This window comes from Camelus bactrianus, chromosome 5, assembly GCF_048773025.1.
Source record: "Camelus bactrianus isolate YW-2024 breed Bactrian camel chromosome 5, ASM4877302v1, whole genome shotgun sequence".
In the NCBI taxonomy this organism is placed as follows: domain Eukaryota; kingdom Metazoa; phylum Chordata; class Mammalia; order Artiodactyla; family Camelidae; genus Camelus; species Camelus bactrianus.
The window spans coordinates 66,991,303-67,015,438 of NC_133543.1; the positions used below are offsets into that span (position 1 = coordinate 66,991,303).

The 24,136-nt window shown below is 35.7% G+C and overlaps 1 protein-coding gene across 2 annotated transcripts in view; it reads left to right on the forward strand.

Moving 5' to 3' along the window:
• The window catches only part of LOC123618339 (small membrane A-kinase anchor protein), a 102,324-nt gene that overhangs the window by 48,809 nt on the left and 29,379 nt on the right, over positions 1-24,136 (forward strand). Inside the window, exon 1 of one of the 2 annotated variants that reach the window (XM_074364030.1) lies at positions 18,520-18,541. The exons of the other annotated variant lie outside the window; for it this stretch is intronic. The gene's annotated coding sequence lies outside the window, so the exon portion shown is untranslated. Of the gene's footprint in view, positions 1-18,519; positions 18,542-24,136 lie in introns of those variants that run through there. 2 annotated transcript variants of the gene reach the window in all.

The window sequence follows — 24,136 nt, forward strand, 5'->3', positions numbered from 1 at the left end:
CAATGCTGGAATAATGAATTTTCTGAAAGAGCTTTCTCTTTCCCACCACTATTTTGGGATATGTGTTGGGAAATCTGTCACAAAGATCATGGTGGCTGACATGGCACTCTAAAGGCAATTTCTACTAAAATAAAAGTTCATAGGATTTCCAGCAACATGGATGGACCTGGAGGGTATTATGCTTAGGGAAATAAGTCAGACAGAGAAAGATAAATACTGTATGTTATCATTTATATGTGGAATCTAAACAATAAAACAAACTACATAATATAACAAAAAGGAAGCAGATTCACAGATATAGGGAACAAGCTAGTGGTTCCCAGTAGGGAGAGGGAAGAGGGAGGGACAAGATAGAAGTAGGGGATTAAGAGGTACAAACTACTATGTATAAAGTAAATGAGCTACAAGGACATATTGTACTGCACAGGGGATATAGCCAGTATTTTATAGTAATTATAAATGGAGTATCATCTATAAAAATTTTGAATCACTAGGTTGTACACCTGAAACTAATATAATATTGTAAATCAACTATGCCTCAATTTAAAAAAAAGTTCATGAGGCAAGATGCCTTTCTATAAATTAATAAGTGTAATACTGAGGGAAACAAAATAAATCCTCCCTCCCCCGTAAACTTAATTATATTTTGGAAGGAAGAGGCAAATGAATAAAACAGCATGGCAGGTCTCAAAGCTATTGATTTTCAACAGATGACTCATAGGAAGCTATGCAAAATATATGACATGAGATATTTTTGATGACCCTCAAAATCTTTTTAAAAACAATAATGTCTTTAATAATTCAGATTGATTAATTACTCCAGGAGTAATGCATTTTAAAAATGAGGGTACAGTGTATACTGGGAAGTATCATTATATAATTAAAATTTATTAACAGAAAATCATGTTTATAAATATGTATAAAAATATGATAGTGATCTGAAAGCATCTTTACAGTGTCTTTAAAAAAAATTAATCCCTGAATAATGCGTTAGTTCTCATCTATGAAAGAAATCCACAAGGTTTATTTTTCAGGTCTTTTTAAAGAGCTATTTTATCTGGTATTCTAAATTTATCCAAAATAAATGTAAGGCATAATGTTCTATTTTATGTCCTTCTCTAACAACAGCAAAACATCTTCAGTTGGTGGTTAAGTTTACTTAAAATCTGCAGTAGAAGCTCCTAGATACAGAATTGTTTAAGGGTGCATTAGAGTAAATTACAGAATTAGGGCTTTAGGCAAGGGAAGACAAAGCAAACAGATTTTGTTCTGCAGAATCACAGATTTGGGTAGGGTGAGAGTGGCAGGAAAAAGGGGGGGGGGGAATAGGTGGTTTTTATTTAAATGATGGGCATAGTATACATAAATGACATCAGAAGAATTGGTGTGCTCCTTTTTTTTTTTTTTACTTTATAGGTTTAATAAACGATAGATGACTAGAGAGAGAACATACACACTCACTCCCCTCAAGTTTCTGACGTATTTGTGTACTTCACCAAGGTCACACAGACCTAGTGGAAGCCAGCCGGCCACACATCCCGGTATATCTCAGTGCAGCTTCCTGTGGCTACCAGAGCCCCTCAAAGAGGGATTTACAACTGTTAACACTAGCTGTGCAAGGGAAGTCTTTGCAGATCTGGGAAGCTTAATTTTGTCCTGTACTTTTTATACCAGGGACATTACTATTTACGAAGAGCATAGGCAATATATGCCCCAGTGGGAAAAACAGAATGACTGCCCAAATATTCAGGAGTGGTGTCCTGACTCCAGCTTTCTGGGGTCTTACAAAGCATGTGTTCCTACCACATACTCTTTCTTCCTTCAATCCCACATCCCTAAGTCACTACCAGAGCAATAAATTAAAGAGTATAGAGAAGTGAATAATGAATTTATAGATGATAAATCTTAGACAAGCTCAATGCTTGTGCAGATCTGAGAGAGCTGGTAAATCTTAGCACTACCTAAATGTAGCATTTATACTACTACAAAATTAAAATACATGTGGGAAAAAAGCACCATAAAATTTATTCGCTACTTATAATCAACAAGAAAATGATTCAAAATGAAGTCAATTTTTTCCACAGTAAATTCTCTCAGTCACTTTTTTCTCCCTCCTTGCCCAATTAGCATAATGTTTGGGATGACAGTGGAAGGAATAAGTCAGAACTGAGTTCCAGTCTCAGCATTTCTCTTTGTTCTTGTTACTCCAAGTGTGGTACATGGACTTGTAAAATCGGTATCATGTGGGGACATGTTAAAAATGTAGAATCTCAGTCTTCAACCTTTATCTACTAAATTAAAATCTGCATTTTAAAAGACCACTAGGTGATTCACACCATATTAAAATTTGAAAAACGTTACTTTATATAACTTTATGTAACTGAATATCTCTCCTCCTTTGATTCTCTTTGGTCAAATGAGGTTGACCTAGATAATGTGTAGGAATTTTTTAACTGGAAGGAACCTATGATAACAATTAGTGGTTGAGAGCATGGATTCTGGAACCAGTGTGTCTGGGTTTGATTCCCAACTCTGCCACTTACCTTGTGACCTTGGGCAGATTATATAGCCCCTCTGTGCCCCAATTTTCTCACTTGAAAAATAGGAATGATAATAGTTTCTACTTCATGAAGTTGATGTGAATAATACATGTGAAGTATTCAAATTAGTGCTTGATACAGAATAAGCACTATATAAGTTTCAACTCTCATTATGAGTTAAGATTCTTGACCGACTAGCATTCTAGTTCTAGATGGAGATGCCAGTGGACTGACTGGGAAGTTACTGATGAGTGTGTTCTGTCAGTTTGAGTGTGAAGAACTGAGGAAAGCTTTGTGGAGGAAATGGGAATTTAGACATCTTTGTTTTCTTTACATATTTCAAATTCTCAGGATCTGTCTACTAAGCATTTTCAATGTGAGTTTAAGTTAAATGAGTTGCAGTAGTAGTTTTTTTATGAGTCAACAAAAGAAAGTGAAAGAAAATGAGTCTCAGATCCATTATTCCATCATTCTGCTCAACATTTACACTCAGGCTCAAAGGAATTAAGAACAAGCGAAATATGTAGCTCTGGGGCTTCTCTAACTATTCCTAGACCTAGAAGACAAAGATCTGAATCTTTTTGTCCAGGAACTAGCCCAGCACCATTCAGTGGCCGTAAGACTATTAGCCGCCATCAGTAATGTTTTCCAGACTCTCTTGCCTTTAATGAAATAGGAGCAGAAAAATTGATTGGGAGGTGGCATGTGTGTTACCATAATACTGATCATTGGGTAAAAAGTGCATTTGTGAGCAAATCTAGTACTGCCTAGCAACTGTCTCTAGGCAAAGGGTGGCTGGGAGCCAGCCACAGCTACCGCCTTTCAGGAGCCATCAGCCTATTTCTGCACACTTCATAGGATCTCTGTTTTGGACTATTTGGATTACAGTTTTAAGGTAGAGTTTTCCTTAGCAATTCTTAATACTAAATATCTTGCTTTTTAATGACTGACACAATAACCCTAATATCACTAATTTTATGTATCTCTGAATATAATATAAATGTATAGATTTTTGACTACAATAGAATATGTCTGCAGTCAGGAGCTTTAGTGATTTTAAACAGCATTCATGTCTGTTCCTTGTAGGCCTGCCTCATTCTTGGGTGGTCTAGGACTGTACCCCGATTTACACCCACTTCTGAGAGCACAAGATGTGCTATTAAATATACCCCAGAAACTTTCAACTTTTAACTCTCCTGAAAAACCCATCCCTGGCCTTCTTGTGTAGTCACTATTTCTACTTCCAAGACTGATCATGATTTATTTTCTTGCTTCTGGCCCTTTCTGCAGGATAGAGCTCAGAAAATAGAAGTGAAGCAGGAGTTTCCAGAGGACTAGGGGTTTTGCGAGAACTTGATGAGGGACAGAGAGGCCATGTTAGTGGAGAAGCCTCTCCAGGGAGAATAGTGCTCAGAAAACTTAAGGAATGTAGTCAATACTGTAGCGTCACACTGGTTGAGTACTTCCTGATATTCCTGTCCAAGCTACTTGTTCCCAGAGTCCCCCAATACTTCCCAAAATATTCACAGCATCCAGTCAACCATCCATTCATTGTTGGATCCCTGTGGCTGCTTACAAGTCTCACCCTCTTTCCTTGCTCGTTTTCTTACTGCTGTCCAGTCTCTTAATTCAGTTCTGCAGGATCCTCTGAAAGCATATTCCTTTGCAAAGCCACTTCCCTCGACCTGTTTACAGAATATTCCATCGCATCTTTATTTTGTTGAAACCCCAAGGACCTTATTCATTTCAGTCTCCTCAGACAGAGCCTGCTCTTTGTCCATAACCAGAACCTCATAAGCCAGAGCCAGCAGACAGGCTGCCGCCTATTTTAGCCACCTTGACCACTTCCAGACCTTTCTTTTTTATTTTCACGAGAACGTTTTCTTCATTTGGGAGACAAGATAGCATTTAAGATCATGGGATTTGGATTTAGACACATGTTTTGGTGCTGTAGCCAAAATTTAATTAGACGTATAATTCAGATGGTGGAGAGGTAGGCAGGGGGCAAGGCCTGAGGAGTGACATTTAAAATAAGAATAGCAGAAGTAGGATTTAGGCAAGGGAGCAAGGGATGGAGAGGGCATGGCAGAGACTGCAGAGGGCCTTATGAGAGGGAGAGGGTGTCACAGAGCATGGTCAGAGGTGTAGGCTGGGGACAGAATTTGTGGGACCTGAATATGAAAGCCAGATGAAGGAGTTTTAATTGCATCATAAATGCAATGAGAAGCAGTGCTTTTAAGCAAGGGCGTAACATGACTTATGCGTTTAAAAGATGTCTCCGAGGACAGCATTTGGAACCCAGTGCTTACTTGGCCATTGAAGTTATATTCACGTAGGCCTTGCTCTCCAGTATTTATTGAGTGTTGTCCCCACCAGGTCATAGTTTGCCTCTCTATCCCAAACTCCTGCTACCTCCCTTTGACTAGCTCAGCCACCACATCTACATCAGAGCTCCTGACATGACATGGGCAACTCCAGGGGACACTGGGCAGCTCCTCTAGACCAGGGGCCACCCTGTGGGAGGACTCTTCTATGGTAGTAAACTTCTCTGACCACAGCTTCTATCTTTCGAGTTCCTACCACACCTACACATGTCTAGGCCTCCAGAGCAGAAGACGCAGCTGGAGAGAGAGGCAGGAGCCAGGCTGCGGAGGGCAGCTTTGAGCCTGAGGAACTTGAAGTTTATCCTGTAAGAATAGGAAAGCAGCACTGATCGTGGCACTTGCTGTTGCCTGTGCTTGAAATGCCCACATTGCCTGGGGTCACCTTCAAGCTCCTAGTCATCCTTTAAGCCTAGCTTGGCTCTCACCTCTTCTAGGAAGTCTTCCTCGGCAGCAGAAGGCACTTAATCACTTTACATATTGTGTGTAGTGCTTAGTATTCTTATGCTGGTAATCACATGCTTATTTTTGGTCTCCCCATAAGTCTGAACTCCTTGAGGGCAAGAACACGTATTCTTACTGGGTCCTCAGTACCTGGCATAAAAGATACCATCAACACATGATTTCATCAAGTTTTTTGAGTTCTCAGTTCCACTGAAAAGTAAAATACCTAATTGGAAGTAAGAGATGGACAATTGCCTTATACAATCATCTAAAACTGCATTACTTTGCTAAAGTTTATCCAGATAGCTTTGCTCTAAAACTGGCATCAGATTCTAAGAAAACTTGATATTTTTATTAACTTTAATTTTTTGATTCAAATATCAATATATATGTAAAAGGAATACATAGAAATCTCATTCCTACCTGTGCCTTTTCACCCTTTTTCCTCTTGCTGGTATTGATTACCATTTTATTAGTTTATTTTTTGTCCTTTCAGTGTTTCTTTATGCAAATACAAGTAAGCATCAATGTATTCTTACATAAAAGATGGCCTAAAATGTACATTTATTCTTTGCTTTTTTTTAAGCATGAAAATTTATCCTAGAGATGCCTCCACGTCAGTAGTTGACAGAGATCTTCTTTAATCTTTCTTGTAGGTGCATAGCTTTTGATTGTATGGTTTTACTGTGATTTATTCAACCAGTCCCCTAATGCTGGATACTGTGTTCCAGTCCTTTTCTTTTACAAACAATCCTGCAAAAGATAACCTTGAACAACTGTCATTTCATGTTAGCACAGATATATTGATAGCCACATACATTATATGTATGTTATATATATCTGTGTCTAATTCAGTGTATATACATACATATACATTTATATGTATGAGATTCCTAGGAATTAGATTATTATTACATCATGAGTAAATGCATCTGAAATTTTGGTAGTTATTTCCAAAAATTCCCTCCTGATGGTTATTCCATCTTCTACTCTTACCAGCAATGTTTGAAAGTGTCCATTTCCCCATAGCTTCTCCAACAGTTTGTCATAGGACTTTTGGATTTTGCCAATCCAATAGTTGAAGAATTATATCTCAGTATAATATTAATTTGCATTTTTACTAGTGAAGTTAGCACCATTTCATGTGTTTAGTGGCTATTTGTTATTGGATTTTTTCCTATAACCTGCCCATTATCTTTGGCTTATTTTTCTATACAGTTAGTCTTTTTCTCCTCTATTTCTAGAAGTTTTTATGTATTTTGGGAATGTAAGCAGTCTGTGCTATGAGTTGCAAATGTCTTATTTTATCTTATTTGTTTTCACTCTGCTAATGGCATATTTCTGACATGCCGAAGTGTTTGTGTTTACTTTTAACTATTAGCCTTTCCAAAATTTGAGTCATAGTTAGAACGTTTATAATAAAATAACTTCCCAAGTTTACAATAAAAACCACTTATGTTGTTTTCTAACACTTCTATAGTTTTGTTTTATTACATTTAAATCTTTGATCCATTTGGACCTATTTGTTTAATAACGTCAATATGGAATCTGCTTTATTTTTTTCCAACTTGCTACCCAGTTTCCCCAGTACTACTTACCAAAAAGTCTGTCTTTAGTGTTTGACTTGGCTACAGTCTTCATTGTGCACTGAATTCCCATATGTATTCAAGCCTATCTCTGGACTTTCTATTCTGTTTGATGAGTCTCTCTTTTCATGAGCCAATCCTACACTTTGAATTATTGCTGCATTAAAGCATGTTTGCATATCTGGTAGGAGTAGTACCCATACTGCTCTTTGTCAAAATGTTCCAGGTGTTTCTTCTTTGCTCACTTATTTTTCTCATGAGAACTTTAAAATTTGTTTATCTAATTCTAATAAATAACCTGTATTTTTATTATGATTATTCCTTAATAATTTATAAATGTAACATACTGCTTTATGATATTGAGTCTTCCTATTAAAGAATACAGTATATCTTTACATTTATCCAAGTTAACTTAAAAAAATTTTACTGTGATATAATTGACATGTAACATTATATCAGTTTCAGGTGTACAGCATAATGATTCAGTATACGTCTATACTGTGAAATGATCATCACAATAAATCTAGTTAATATCTATCACTGAACTTTCTCAGCAACTTTCAAATATACAAAACAGTATTAAATATAGTTGCCATGCTGTATATTACATCCCCAAGGCTTATTTTGTAACTAGAAGTTTGCATCTTTGACCTCCTTCACCCATTTGCCCCTAACCCCAACTCCCTACCTCTGGCAATCACCAATCTGTTCTCTGTGTCTATGAGATCAGTTTTTTTTTTTTTTTTTTTAGGCTCCACGTGTAAGTAAGGTCATACAATATTTGTCTTTCTCTGAGTTATTTCACACAGCATAATGCCCTCAAGGCCCAAATGGCAAGATTTCCTCCTTTTACACTGAATTATATAAATATGAACTTGAATATAAATATAAATATGCCACAATTTCTTTATCCATTCATTCACTGATGGACACTTTGGCTGTTTCCGTATCTTGGCTCTTGTGAATAATGCTGCTATGAACATGGGGATATCTTTTCGAGTTAGTGCTTTTGTTTCCTTTGGAAAAATACCCAGAAGTGGAATTGCTGGATGGGAAGGTAGTTCTATTTTTAATTTTTTGAGGAATCTCCATACTGTTTTCCATAGTGGCTACATCAGTTTACATTCCCACCAGCAGTGCATAAGCGTTCTTTTTTCTTTACATCCTCCCAAGTTAACTTTTATATTCTTTGTATTAGAAAGATTCTCCTTTAGGTTCTGGATATTTATTATTAAGTCCTGAATATTTTGTCTTTTGTTGTTATTGAAATGGGGTCTGTTTATCCCATTACTTTGTCATTGTTTTTTATGTTAATTGATTAATTTCTGTATATTAATAATTTGATATCCTTTTACCTTGATGAATTCTCTTATTAGTATCAGTTTCATTTGCTATCTCTTGGATTTTTCAGGTATGCAGTCAAACCGTCAGAAAATACAGATATAATTCAATTTTTTTTTCAATTTTTATCCCTTTAATTTTCTATAGTTTTGGAGATACTGGGCAATCATTTAGACACTGGGAAGTAGTAGTGGTCATTTTGGACATCTTTGTCCAGTTCCTAAATTTAAGAAGAATATCTTCAGTACTTCTCCACTAGGAAATACGCTAGCCTTAAGGGTAAGATAAAATATGTATACTCATAAAGGACGTTTTTATCAACTCTTATTTTGAGTGTATTTTTTTTAAAAATCAAGAGCAGATTTGATTTTTATCAAATTCCTTTTCAATGACTATATGTATAAACATAGTTTTTTTCCATGGATTTATTGATATGCTGAAATACATGAATTAATTTTGTACATTGAACTATTCTTATATTCTTGCATAGGTGTTGGGGAGGAACCCCATTTGATTATGACACATTATTCTCTGTGCTGTTTGTTAATATTTTATTGTCTTTTTGAATTGAAATTCATAAGTAAAACTGATCATCTTTTTGCAGTCTATCAGGTTTTAGTATCAGTGTTGTAATTTACAAAATAATTTGGAGGTTTTACTTTTTCTAGGCACTGGGACAGCTTAAATAGCTTTAGAATTACCTGCTCTCCAAAGATTCCTCTGTGAGGCTAGATAATGGTACTTTTTGGGGGGGTGGAGAAGATATTTGCAACATATATAAGCAACAGCTAAACCAGTTTGTAACCACTTCTTTAAGGATTTCTCTTAATTCCAATTCACAACTTTAGTATTATCTTACAGTGTTTAACCTTGATACGCTTAACTATGCTTAGGCTACTACAGCCTAATTTATCAATTTCAATTGTCTTTGGAGTGCCTCTTGTCTACAGCATAGGGCTCAGTTTTTCTTTACAATAAAAGTGTATCATGCACACAAATCCATAAGTCACATTTTCTTATGTTCTGCTAGCCGAAGCAAGTTTCACGGCTGAGTCCAGATTCAAAGGGTGGGGAAGTTAACTCTAATCTTAGGGAGAAGTTGCAAAATACCATGGCCATTTGGTCAGAGAATGGATCCACTCCAGGCAGTGAGGTGGACTGCCTGTGTAAAAGCTAACTGGGGAGTGGAGAAGAGATAGATGCTTGTAGGCAGATCTCCCCTCAAGGAAATTACACAATAGAGAGACTCTTTTCCAAGGCTTACTTAAGAATCCATGTGTCAGCTGAAAAAAGAAAAAAAGCACAATGTGAGAGCTCTAGGTTCAGTTTTGTTTGGGGCTTACTGAGGACCATAGCCCGGGAGACAGCCTTTCAGATAGCTCTGAGGAACTCCTCCAAAGAGGTAGTGGGGGAGTTCAGTGTATACATGATTTTAGTGTAAGGGGTACGTGCAGTCCAGCACACATCTCAGTAGAAGGCTGCTGCCAGTGATGAGGAGCCATGAATAATTTTAGTGCTTTTCTAGGCATGTGAAGATGCAAGAAATTGAGTTCATAAAATTTTCCCTTGAAAGTAATCTATCTGAAGGCCTGTTCTGCCAGTTTTTCCCAGAGCACAGAATACTTCATTACTGATCTCCACCCTGAACTCCTTTCAGGGTGTGTTAAAGGTCAGTGACTGCAGTGAAGAGTGACTTCATTCTTAAAGAAACAGATGGTATGCAACATTCTTTAGCTGGCACATGCATGTATTAGAAGAGAAAGCCAGCATTTGAACGTGTGCTCCCCAGAGGATATTGATGGCTATTCAACGTTAACCACAGAAGCAACAATACCCAACATAGAGGATTGTGACTTTCCTCAGTCAAGGAAGGAGACATTTTTCTGGCCTTTCTTCTCACCCTAAGCTGATAAAGTTGATAGAGCCGTAGCTTTAGCCTAAGTTAAGAAAGAGTAGGAAAAAAACTAACAATCAGAATGATGTAGTTATGATGCTTGGAAATTGCTGAAAGACTGCAGAATCTGGCCAAGAGATTTAAAGGAGCCTCTCCACAACAGAAAAGGGGAATTTAACATAGCACAGAGTAGAGACTGAAAAAAAGAAATAAGTAGCAGAGTTGGAAGATGCAGGAGAGAAGGGGGCATAACTAATGGAGCAAGGTCCTTGAGGAACTTGAAAGGATTGGAGTCAATAGAGCCTGGGCTTGAAGAAGAGGAAACAAATCTCACCCTTTGAGAATGGAGGAAAAGATGTTAGGAAGGGGTTTGAAAGAGGTGATTGTGCACAGAGAAGTCTGGAGAGCTGATAACCTCAATTTTTTAAACAAAGTAGGAAATGAGGATGTCTGCTGAGAACAAGGACTGCTTTAACAGTGAAGATAGTTTAGAATGTTCATTGAAATACTAAAGTTGAATTTGACCTAAGGTAGAGAGATAAATATAAATTACTTTTTTCTGTACTAGCAACAAGTTATAAAAGAGAAAAAATAACAATGGACTATCTAAAAAACATTATACAAAGATATTAAACAACATCTGTTGTTTTTAGATAGAAAGATTTAATATCATAAAAACATGACTTCTTCCAAAATTAAGCAAATGTAATAAATTCTAATTTAAATTTGAATAAGATGGGGGGTTGGATAATATGATCTTAAAGATTCTATGGAATTAGAGATGTAAATAAGAAGACTAGTAAAGCCTAGTGACATGTGCATGACTGAAGCGTATCATGACCTCCTTATTGGCTTTGGTTTTGGCTTAGAAAGAGACAAGTCAGAGAAGAGACTAGAGAGCTCAGAAATAGATCCCAGTACATGCGGGTATTTGATATATAACAAAAGTGGTATTTCAGTTGAAAGGGAAAAGACAGGTTATTTTTAAAATGGTGCTGACCCAGCAACCTATTCATCTGGAAAAAACTGTATCAGGTAGTTTCCAGATAGCCTAAAGGAAAGAAAGAATAGGTCTCATATACACACAGAAATCCCTCAAGTTGTTGATTAATCGGGACGGGACCAAGAAGCTGTGGAGGAGAAGACACACATTTTAAATTTTAACTCGTTTATAAGAGATCAAATGTAAACCAGAAGGAAATGAATGTTGTGCTTCAATAAAAATTTTACTTTGGAAAAGGAAATTATAACTCAGGGAAAATTATTTGAAATACATGATAGAGAAGCTGTAAACCATACAAAAGTGCTCACTAATGGATAAAAACATAAATAACCAAAAAGAAAAATGGGCAAATGAGATACGGAGAAGGCAAATCCAAGTTGCCAATAAACGTGAACTCATGCTCCACCTTGCCGGGAGTCAGGGAAGTAAAGTAACAATGACGCATCCTCTCAAAGCCATTAGATGAGCAAAAGCTGAGAGAGAAAATATCTATTGCTGAGGAATTTTGGGGAGAAGGGTGCTCTTGTGCATGTGGAAATAGTCATTGTTTCAGTCTTTTTGAAAAGAAATATGGTTTTAACCATTGAAATTAATGATACATTTACCTATCCCACGCTTAGGAATCTCTCCCATGGGAATAAAATCACTACTAGGTAAGGTGTACACACAGTTATGTTTATTGAACATTGTGCTAGTCAAAGACTGGAAACAAAGTGAATGCCCCTCAGTAGGTGACTCAGTATGGCACACCCATGTCAGGTACTACACAGCCACTGGAAGGAATAAATTAGGTTCTTATGAAGCACTCTGGATCCTCACAGCCTGGTGAAGTAGGTGGTAACAACGTGATAGGAAAGGGAACTAAAACACAGAGTTTTTAAAAAGTTACCCAAGGCCTCACAGAACTGTATTTAAAATCACTGTATTTTCTCCTTATGCTGCTGACTTGCAGAGTCTCATAATACTCTTCAGTATGAAAATCTTAATGTATAGAGTTTTATATAATAAGATCACATTATTATCAAAACAAATGACCCCCCTAAACTTTGTACACACAAACACACACCCTGATAGCATGCTGTTTATCTAGAATATGTTTCAATACCAGAAAGGTATGGAGGGCTACACGTGAGGTAACATTATTCCTTATGGAAGAAGTAAATATACTATTCATGGTAAAAAAAATTATGTAGCTATAATCTCATACAGCTGTTTATGAAAGAATGATTATCTGAGGGGAAGAGTGTATTCTATGTGATTTTTATTTTTACTTTGGTTTTTAATTTTTAGTTGCATAATTTTTTTAAATGAGTATGCATGATTAAGAGAAGGGTATGCTATATCCATTGTGGGAAAAAAATCGAAGTTAATGGGGACATAACAATGATAATTCTGTACGACCATCTCAAGATTATTTCCCATTGTCTCTAGAATTTAAAAAATTAATACTAACAAGAGAAGGTACAGTGATGATATACAAGAATTAATTAAATTAATTAAAATACAGATTAATTTAAGAATTAATCTTAAAATCTTAAATTAATTAATCTTAAAATCTTAAATTAATTTAAGAATTAATTTAATTAATTAAATTCTGTACGACCATCTCAAGATTTTTCCCATTGTCTCTAAGACTTAAAAAATTAATACTAACAACAGAAGGTACAGTGATGATATATAAGAATTAATTAATTAATTTATAAGAGATTAATTAATTAAAATAATTTAATTAAAATACAGATTAATTTAAGAATTATATTAAAAAATCTTAAATTAATTAATCTTAAAATCTTAAATTAATTTAAGAATTAATTTAATTAATTAAAATACAGATTAAATTTAACTTCCGCTAAAAAATTCTGACCAGAATTTTTTAGCGGAAGTTAAATTTAATCTGTATTTTATTATGTGTGCAGATCCTTCAAACAAGCAGTTTCATTTAAAAATGTGGTGACATACTCTTTCTTAATTAATTTGATGCAAATTAAAGTGTGTTTCACTTATAGAGCAGGAACCAGTAAGAATTTTTTCACATTCCTGTATAAATATTTATATGTTTTAAGTGAATTTTACTATACATAAGCTATAAATGCATTATTTTTAAGGTTATTGATTACATTATAAATTCCTACGGGGATCCACAGTCTTACATTACCACTAAAGAAGTTTATCTTTTTTGATTCCATTCTCCACGGCTAACATCATCTCCAGCATTACGCAGACACTGAGGGGTGAAGAGAAAGGGTGGACCCAGGCCCCGAAGTTCCTGCTGAACAAGGGAAAGTGTGTAAGAGGCTGATCTAAAAGAGTGATGAAACCTAGCAGGGAGTATGATCACTGGGCAGAAGCCTCAGCAAGCAGGGGAGATGTTCATGTCTGGAGACATCGTGTGGGCGGAGAATCTTACATTCACATGTGGAGGGCAGGCTGCAGGATAAGGGCTGTCCTCAGCGGAGGACCCGGTTTCCCTTTGGGCCTGGAGGCAGAGCGACTTCTATGACAAGATGAGGACGTAGGAGGTGGCTGAGACGGGGATTAGGATTCCAAAGGCTGCAGTGGAAGGGCTGAGAAGAAGGGTAACAGCAGGATTCACCAGGCTGAGAAAACAGAACTGGCTGGAGGGAACTAGAGGAGGTGGGTGGTCTTAGCTGGGTTGGAGTACTTGCCTCTCCTACATGAGAGTTATAATCAGCAGTGATAGGCCTCCACCCAATCTGGTACCAATTCTATTGGTGGTGTAACTGCCATAAGGGCCCCAGCCAGTCTGACTTGTCTCAGAACGTGTTCATATGGGCCTGGGGACAGTGGTGGAGCTGAAGGGCAGGACCTCCAAGCAGGATCATGGGAGTTCTGGGTTGATGAATGTGCTGTACTGAGCTTTTGTGTTCTCACTCTCCATACAAGTCACTATTAACAATGGTATTTTTGTAAGTATAAAATATTCACTCTTTGGTCATGAGCTAAACTATTTGGACTCAGTTTCTGGAGATCTTTGGGGTTTTTTCATCACTTTGTGAGGCAAAACTGCTGGAATGTTGGAGTTCTGTCATATTTGGCTGTGAGCAGGACTCATTTCTTTGAGCTCCCTTTGTATTGTGAAGCTTGGTGTTCGAGTTCTCTTGTCCCTAAGGTCCTTGGCTGAGGACAACTTTGTAACCACATTCTTCTAGCCAACGTGACATAAAGTAATAGGGCTTGCCAGTAACATTCAATATCTCAGACTGAGAAATCACTCTAAGAAAAAAAGCTGAATTCAGTAGCTCACAAAACCAGACTTTTGCAGTACATGGGAGGGGAAAATAGCAAGGTAACCAGTGAAGAAAGGTGGAAACGTTCAAGTTGCAGCAATCCAGTCTTGAGAGCCATCGTTGGCCCCTTCTTTTTTTTTTACTTTTTTTTTGTGTGGGGGGTGGGTATAGTCAGTTTACAATGTTGTGTCAGTTTCTGGTGTACAGCACAATGTTTCAGTTGTATGTACACATACATATATTTTCTTGGCCCATTCTGTTCTTGAACTTCAAACTGCTGTCATTATCTGAAAACATTAAGGTATTATAAACTGAAATTTGCCATTGCCAAGCCAGGAGTAATGCATGAGTTTAGAATTTCATTGCAAATAAGACTTTACTGAACACTTTCTGTTAATGTTTCAGTTTAGAGGTGAGACACTTTAGATCCAGGCAGTTACTCTGACAGTGGAGGTTCATTTTCAAAGTTATGAACATTTTAAGGAGGATAATCAGGACCTAGTTGACTTTTTCATGGATCTAGTTTTGATGTGATCTTCAATCTCAGGTTACTTTGATTTTTTTGGTCTCTGTTTCTTATATTAAGTTGCTTTGGAAACAATGACATGTTCAAAGCCTCGATATGGTTGTTCACCAACTGCCCTTGGACGTTGCTCTATTATTCCCATACTCTACTCCAATTTTTCCTACCTGTCTTGATGGCACTAGTCCTAGAAGGTTTTTGGTTTTTGTTTTTTTAAGCCATGGTCATAGGTATTTCAGTCCATATTTCTCTTTGGGGATCCCCACCTCAAAATGCCAAACCCCAAATATAGTTCCTTGACCTTTTATTTTGGATTCTGTGAGAATTAAATAGCTTACCATATCCTGTGCTTAAAAAGGTATACTTTGAAATTTGTTTTCTCCCATGATATTTACAAAATACTAAATGAAAACTTGTATGTGACTCACGGAATGGGAAACAAACTGGAATCTTAGGATATACTTCTTTCTCATTTAACGCAAGTATGACTAGACTTTTGTGTTTGACCTTCACTAACTAGGTAGTGACATTAAGACAAAATGTCTTATGTAACTAGCTCTCTTTCTTCATTTAGGATATTTTTAAGAGGAATAGCCTTTGAAAATTAGATAGATATTAAATAATAACCACAGAAGATTTCAGTATGAGGGATGATAAATGTTTGAGAGATTCCAAGACAAAGTATATTAATGTCATGGATAAGTAATCTTTAAAACTTAATATAATATTAACATTTTCTTAATGATGCCATTTGCAGTTACATAAAAGTCTAATCATACTTGCTTTAAAACAGAAATAAATATATCATATTCCAGATTGTCTCCCTAAATGAAAATATGATTTCATTCAGTTAAATTCTATAAATTTATAGTCAATAATTATAGAAAAAGACAATTCTATTTAGTGTTATGTGAAATAAAAGTCATGTTATAGAATGATATATGTATAAGAACCACTATGTAAAATATGAATATAAACATTTATTATAAAATATATAAAAGTTTGAAAGGAAATATATCAAAATATTAGAAGGTTTTATCTTTGAAGGATATGCTGGGTTTTTTTCCTGCCTAATCTTAAAAGGAATAATAGTAGAATTAGTTTAACTTCTGGTCAGTCACATATACTCTTAAGAAAAAGTAAAGTTAATAAAATACTGAGATATGAAGAATACTAAAATGTAACTTTTAATTGGTCTTAGATGATTCATTAGAAAATCCTATGAGCAAATAATCTCTAATAGACTTGAAAATTTTTAAAGCTTTCCTATTATTTAGGGACAAAACCAGGGCTTTAATTCAGTTCTCTTGATTATTAGACTTTAAATTAAACTTTTTTCTTAACAATGTGCATGGTGTATTCAGAACAGGATGCATACAGAGAAATACAGAATGTGAGTAATTCTACAACACAAATAATCCAGTCTTTTAATCAGAGAAATAGCAGAGAAAAGGGGGGAAGGGCTGTTATAGATAAAAGAAGAAGTTATATTTCAGCTGGTGCTATGTAGGGTACTTGTTTAGATCCTAATAAGAACCAATCAAATTTAAGAGAGAGATTCAGGTACAACAGGTACATTGGACATGGATGTTTTCGTGTGATTTTAGGGAATAATTATAATTTCTGTTAGATATAATGATGGTATTTTGGTTATATTTTTTCAGAGTTTATGGTACCGTAGTGTGTGTGTGTGGAGGAAATAACTTCTTTGAGTTTATGCATGAAGTCATATGATATCTGGAATATGCTTTGAAATATACTAGGAAAAAAACAAAACTTAATTGGCAAAATGTTGATTGTTGAAGCTGCTTTATTGGCATGTAGAATTTTTGTTCTATTGTTCTACCTGCAAAAAATCTATATCTATATATAAATATGTCTCTATCTATAGAGATATAGATATACATGGTGGAAAAGAGAAAGTAAACATGAGAGGAGAAGACAATTTAATCAATTGTTAGTGGCTTTCTGACTTCTCAAACCATCTTCGATTTATAGTGAAGGTAATTTTCTCATGCTACTCCTTACAGTTGAGGATAATTCTAAAATAGGACTCATGCCTATTCTCATTTTTGCTAACATTGTTGAGGGAATAGCCAGATATTCAGAGTGGTCTGCCTGTGTTGTCAGCTGCTGTAACAGGAAGAGGCCAACTGTGGAGTAGAAACTAAATTTTAGCTGCTCTGAAGAAGAGGCTTTCACTATTTTCAGTGATGGTACTGGTGCTTGAGGGAAGACCTTACGTCTAGAAATCCTTGCCTCCAAAAAGTGATTAATAACATTTCCTATGGTGACATACTAAGTAGTCACTTTTTTTGCCTTAATCAGCCTTGCAGGGATGGTCCAATATGGTTGAACACAGAATGTAGTTTATACGAGCCTTTAAAAGGCAATTTCTTTACTCTATCCAAGTGGCACAACTATTAATTTAAAAGACATTTCATCTAAAATTATACTAGATTTATTTTCTGCAAACAACACAGCTGAGCTTCTCAGTCCTATATTCTAAACAAGCAAAAAGTGGACTCCAGGCATAACCATTCCTTTTTTTAACTATTGTCATGTTGTCTGGTGGAAAGATCTATTAGACTTACTCTAAAGCGGATTACTAGTTTTTATTTTTGTTAATCTTTCACCAGCCTTTGATTCCTGGGGTGGGAATAAGTTATGAGATAAAAATGCAGCAGTTTCATATAGACTTCCCTGTTACAGATTCTTATTCAGGAGCAGAGACTGAGCAGTGCAACTATTCTCTTGTTGCATAAGAAAACATTTTCAAGTGCATTAAAAAATAACTGTATTCCCAGCTTACTTTTGGGTAAACAAGATACATTTTTTTTCTCTCAGCCTCCAAAAAGAAAAGACCTATAGTCAAAGGATATGCATTATTATCAAGAACCAGAAATGACCTTGGAAGACTATTGGTTCTACTCTCTAGTCACTGCCAGAAAAAGAAGAAAATGGCTTCAGATCAACTATTCCAAAATTAAGGTCATTATTTGGTAGACATGTCACCTGTTTTGTAGTTGACAGCCCTATTAATCAAGTTTCCTCAAACTCAGTGCTACCTAGAATGCTCCCCGCTGGTGCAGAGGACATGAGACCTCCTGATCAAAATGGCTAACTGAGCACACATGTTTACTTCCCAAGATTCCACCCTTGCCTTCTGTACAGCCATTCCCTGGTGGAGTGGAGATTAATTAGGATAGGTTGTAGGAAATAGAGAAGGTATTTTCTTTGAAAATCTGAGGAGTAATATGAATGAATTTTTTTATTCTAAAGCAGTAACTTTTAAAACATTGGTTATGCATATTTTGGTTTTATGATGACTTTCTGTTTAAGCAGAATATTCTTCTTAACCACCCTAGGTAATGAAGTAGTTGGGGAAAAAAAATGGAGTGAAAATCTTTTGAAAGAAAAGGAGAAGTAAGTGTGGAACATATATGGAAGAGAAGCTTATAATTAAAACTCGATGAAAAGAAGCTTTGAAAAAGAAAACAGAATTGCTAATAGAGCCACAAAGACAACAGCGGAGAGGAGCAAGCTGGGCTGTAATCGCTACCACATTTATGACTGCGGAGGTAAGGCAGGAGGGCTTCATGCCTTTTGTTTCCTCCATCAGTAAAATCAGAATGCTAATATCCCCATGCTCACTTAAGAAAATACCAGGAAAATAACTAAGATGACTATTTGAGAGCCTTGTTCAAGGTTTATTGATAATAAATACAATCCAAACTTAAGTTCGGATAGGCATAGCAGAGGGTTCCTTTGGATTCTTCTTGCTTAAGATGTTGGGCACAAGGGAGCAATTTTTAAGGAAACATTTTAGTGAAGATACCTCTTGTCTGGAAAACAATGATGGTAAATTGATTATTTTGATAAGTTACCTATTTGTCTGGATATTTAAGAGTAAATTTATTTTTTTATTCCACTAGGAATAAAAGTTCTTATACAAGCAAATACTGTTAGAAAGTAGGCAGAAGAGTACATTGTAGTAATAGTAAATATGAGTACGCTTGCTTCAAAGTTGAAACAGATTACTGGATCATTTTGAGGTAATCATCCAACTAGTATGTTTTTTGACTTTACAGTTTTAAGATTTGATTTCTATTAGGTCGTCCAGGGGATATCAATTCCTGCAAATTGTGCCCTGCCCTATGATTTACAAATCTGAAACTGTGACCTAGAATTTACAGTTCTCTTTAATGTATTTATAACTTCCTTTAGTTTTCATCTATTTCACATATCTTAAGTTCCTACAAAATACCGGGCACTCAGCTAGGAACTGGGCATACTAATGAAGAGACATCATTTCTACCATTTGAGTGAGGATACCTAAATACAAACCATTCATTACAGTATTTCTTGTTATAGACACTTATGTAAGATGTGATGGGAGGATAGGGAAAAGAGCTCCTCAGTCAGTCAGTTAGATTATGACTGGTTCCTTTGCCACCAACTGTGGATCGTTGTTTCCCCATTTTCAGAAAGAATATGTAAGAATTTTAACCAATCACATTCTACTAAATTCCAGTTTGCAATGTGTGTGTATAAATGTTTTAAAACAATGCTTCTTAGGATTAGGATTGTATCTCAAATCTTTTCCAACCATCATATGAAAAGGGAGCATGAGAGGCTTTGAAAAAAGCAAGCTCTAAGATCTATGCAGAAACCATTCATCTGGGTTCACAACTGCTGAAAGAGACTGGTGATCGTTTAGTGAACCTGCTAACTTCAGGTTTTTTCCAACTTTTATCTGTGAAATAGAAAAGGTCAACCGGTGATTCATAGTGAAATAACAAATAAAAAACTTGATTTATGTCCTTGCAAGATATTTATTTGAAAAACTTAGTTCTGCAATTCAATAGAAAGAAGAGTCTTTATTCCAGTGTAATAAGAGCATGCCTCTTAAAAATAACATTTAATCTAATTCATACCTATTGTTAGAATTCTGGTACTTGAAAGTACAAAAAGCAAAAACAAAAACCAACTCAGTGATTAAATCTACCATAAATCTTTAACAGTCCTTCAGGTAAGAATTATTTTATTTAGGTATTTTCAATTATTATATTTAATTAGATATTTCTGGGTAGATGTTTTTGGTTCTCAATTAGGCAGATTTGGGGAGTCTACAAAATACGGGAAGCTCTTCATAAGCTAAAAGGAATAATAATAAAACATATTCATTGAGTACACAACCGTCGCCAGATGTGGTTCTCATAGTGATGAGCACTTCTGGTTTGGGAGCTCTCATAATTAATGATGCTATGAATATTCTTGTCTCTTTGGTACACATGCACATGCATTTTAGTTGAGTATGTATCTCGGAATGTAATTTCCAAATCATATGATAGGCATATATTTAGCCTTAGGTGACAGTGCCTAACATTTTCCAAAATGACTGTACCAATTTTCCTTCCATTTGCAGTGTATGAGAATTCCAGTTGCTCATCATCCTAATCAACATTTGGTGCTTTCCTGATTCTGACGAGTGTCTAGTGGTATCTTATTTTGGTCTTATTTTGCACTTCATAGTGACTAATAACGTTGAGCACATTTTCATATATTTATTAGCCATTTAGATATCCTCTTTTGTAAAGTAATTAAAGTAATTAAAATTTTTAGCCCATTTAAAAAATTAGGTTATCTGTCTTTTCCTTGCAGGAGTTCTTTTTATTTTATACATAGTCCCGTATAAGATATCTTTATTGCAAATATCTTTTCCTGTGATGTGGTATACATGTTCATTCTTCATGGTATTATTTAATGAAAAGGAGTTCTTACTTTTAATACCATTTATCTTTTCTTTATGTATGTGATTTTTGTATTCTATTTAAGAAATATTTGCCTACCCAGGGTAATGAAAAAATACTATGTTGGCAGGTTTTTTTCAGTACTTTGATGTTGTCATTCTATTGTCTTTTAGTTTTCATCAATTTTGGTGAAAGGCAGCTGTCAAAACTATTGTTGCTCCTTTGAAGATAATATGTCTCTTTTTCTTCTGCTGCTATGAGATTTTCTATTTGACTTGGACTTTCAGCAGTTTTACTATAATGTGTTTAGATGTGACTTTATTGGAGTTTATCCTGCTTGGTGTTTCATGGAGGATCTTGAATCTATGGCTTTATATCTCATTGTTTTGGAAAATTTTTTACCATTATCTACTCAGATATCAATGTGCCCTATTGTCTCTATCTTCTCCTTCTGAGGTTCTAATTTCACCTATGATAAATATTTTCATTTTGTCCCATAAGTCTCTATATTCTTTTTTATTATTTTCCATCTTTTTTAAGTTTCATATTTAAGTTTGGATATTTTCTGTTGCTGAGTCTTCCTCTTCACTATTCCTCTCGTTAGTTGTATCTGGTCTGCATTCAATCTATCTGAGTTCTTAAATTTAGTTACTGCATTTTCCAATTCTCAAATTTCCATCTGATTTAAAAAAAAAAAGATACTGTGTGGTTTTCTATCTTCTGACCATACTAATCATAGTTATTTTATAGTTTGTTTCTGAAACTCTTGTAGTTTTATTTTTCCCATTTTTCTCTTAGCCTTTGGTCTTCGTCTTCAGAGTATGTGTGGTAATATTTAATTGAATGCCAGACATTGTGATTTGAAAACTGTAGGAATAATTTGTGACTCCGGATGATGCTTTTACAGTCTTTTAGGCTACGTAATAGATGGAGCTAATCAAAGACCAAGTTTAGTTTTTGTGAGAAGGCATATAAAATAAAAACAAAAAAGATAATCTCAAGCAGCGATAAAGACTATGAAGGAAATAAACAGTGTGGATGTATAAAAGAGTAGCTGGTTATAGAGAGAAGGCTGCTTTAAGACAGATGAATCAAGAAACTCTTCTCCAAAGAGGTGACGTTTGAATTGAGTCATGAAAGAAGTGAAGAATACAGTCAAGTGAAAAATTAGCAAAAACAGAGGAAATGGAAAGTATAAACACCCTGAAGTGGAAAAGAGGCAGTGTAGCTAGGACTTAGTAGGGGAGGGAACTAGCTGTACGAGATAAGGTTGAAGAGGAGGTAGTCAGTTAACACTAGTGAACTATATATATTGGGAGGAGAGAAAATATAAATGGGAGAACTGGAAGTGACTCCTAAGTTTGGCTTTAGCCACTGGCTACCATTTCTTGAGTTGGAGAAGACCAGAGGAGGAGACTATTTGGAGAATTGCTATTAAGAGTTCTGTTTTCTGACGTGTTAAATCCAAGATGCCTGTTAGGCACTCAAGGCAAGACATGTCAATTTGGGAATTACTGGCGTAAGGATGATGTTAAAGCAACGCAAAAGGATAAACTTACTTGAAGAGTTATTGTAGACAAAGAAGAGAATAGAACCCTACACCAGGCCCTGGGGGACAACAAAACTTAGGGATTAATCAAGAGTAGGAGCAGCTAGAGACACAGGAAGAAAACTAGCATCACTTAAGCTAAAAGAAGGGACTAGCCAGCTTTTATGGAGGGGATAGAAGCCAGACTGGAGTATGCTGAAGAGCAAATGTGAACTTTCCTGTCTAACAAAATGAGGATCAAACTGATATACAACTCATCACTCTCTAAACTCTCAGACATGCTAAATTCAAATAACAAATTTAAAGATATAGTGGCCTCATAGGAAAGAAATAGAAATTCCCAGGTACCCTCCCCAAAAAAGAAGAAACAGAAAACTAGAGCCATATGCACAGGAGCTGACACCAAGGGGAAGAGGGTGGGTATGAGTGGGGCAAGAAGGGCAGGGGTCATCATACCCAGAAATAGACCCTAAAGCCTAGCAGCTTAGGTTTTTAACTCGTTCACAGTAACAGGAAGGGTGGTCTTGAAGTTATGTAGGAAATGATGTGGGAGCCAAGATCCATGCATAAAACTGAGATGATGCAATTGTAGTACAGATGTTCTATTGAACTTTACCCTGGTAGATTCACTCTCTTCTGATCTCTTTACTTAAATTAGACTTGTAGAGTCAATCTCAGTTCTTAGATCAGGCTGGTTAGGAATGTAGGATGTTGACTGAAGATTATGTGTGTTGAACTTCCTTGTACATAAAGAGTGGGTAATCCTAGATCTGATAAAGTAGTAATATCTTTTTGGAACTGAGCTAACCATTCTCCTGGGAAAGAATTTTAGGCTCCCAGTAACTGTCTTTAATTGAAGGCTTAATTCTTTAAATCAAGGTGGTCAATTTAGTTCATGAGCAAGTAGTACACTGGATGGAGGCAAGTCCTAGGAGGACTTCTGGGAAGCCAGTGAAATGATTTAAAGCCCCTGTCTCCTTTGGTTTAAGGCATAGATTATCCATACATTGCCTCTTGCACCAGTAATGCTAATTCTTCTCTATTACATTTTGCAAATAAAATAGAAAAAAAAAGATAAACAGTGAAATCCTCATACAGTCTAAAGTATTTTACTGAAAGGCAAGCAAGGCCTGAAAATGAGGCTAAAAGAGGTGGTAAAAGTGTACCAGTAGCTAATTCCTGAACAAGGACCCCTTACTGTGATCATGGTTTCTTAGAGGTAGCCCCAAACTATTCTACTCAGCTTTTCCTTTCAAAATGAAAATTGCTTTATTGAATTTTTTCTTTTTTTCTTTTTTTTAACACTTTTTTTTTATTGAGTTATAGTCAGTTTACAATGTTGTGTCGATTTCCAGTGTAGAGCACAATTTTTCAGTTATACATGAACATACATATATTCATTGTCACATTCTTTTTTGCTGTGAGCTACCACAAGATATTATACATATTTCCCTGTGCTATACAGTATAATCTTGTTTATCACTTCTACATATGCCTGTCAGTATATACAAATTTCGAACTCCCAGTCTGTCCCTTCCTACCCCTCTCCCCCTTGGCAACCACAAGTTTGTATTCTATGTCTATGAGTCTGTTTCTGTTTTGTATTTATGTTTTTTTTTATTTTTATTTTTTTTTAGATTCCACATATAAGCAATCTCATATGGTATTTTTCTTTCTCTTTCTGGCTTACTTCACTTAGAATGACATTCTCCAGGGACATCCATGTTGCTGCAAATGGCATTATGTTTTCGTTTTTATGGCTGAATTGTATTCCACTGTATACCACAGCTTCTTTATCCAGTCATCTGTTGATGGATATTAAGGCTGTTTCCATGTCTTGGCTATCTTAAATAGTGCTGCTGTGAACATTGGGG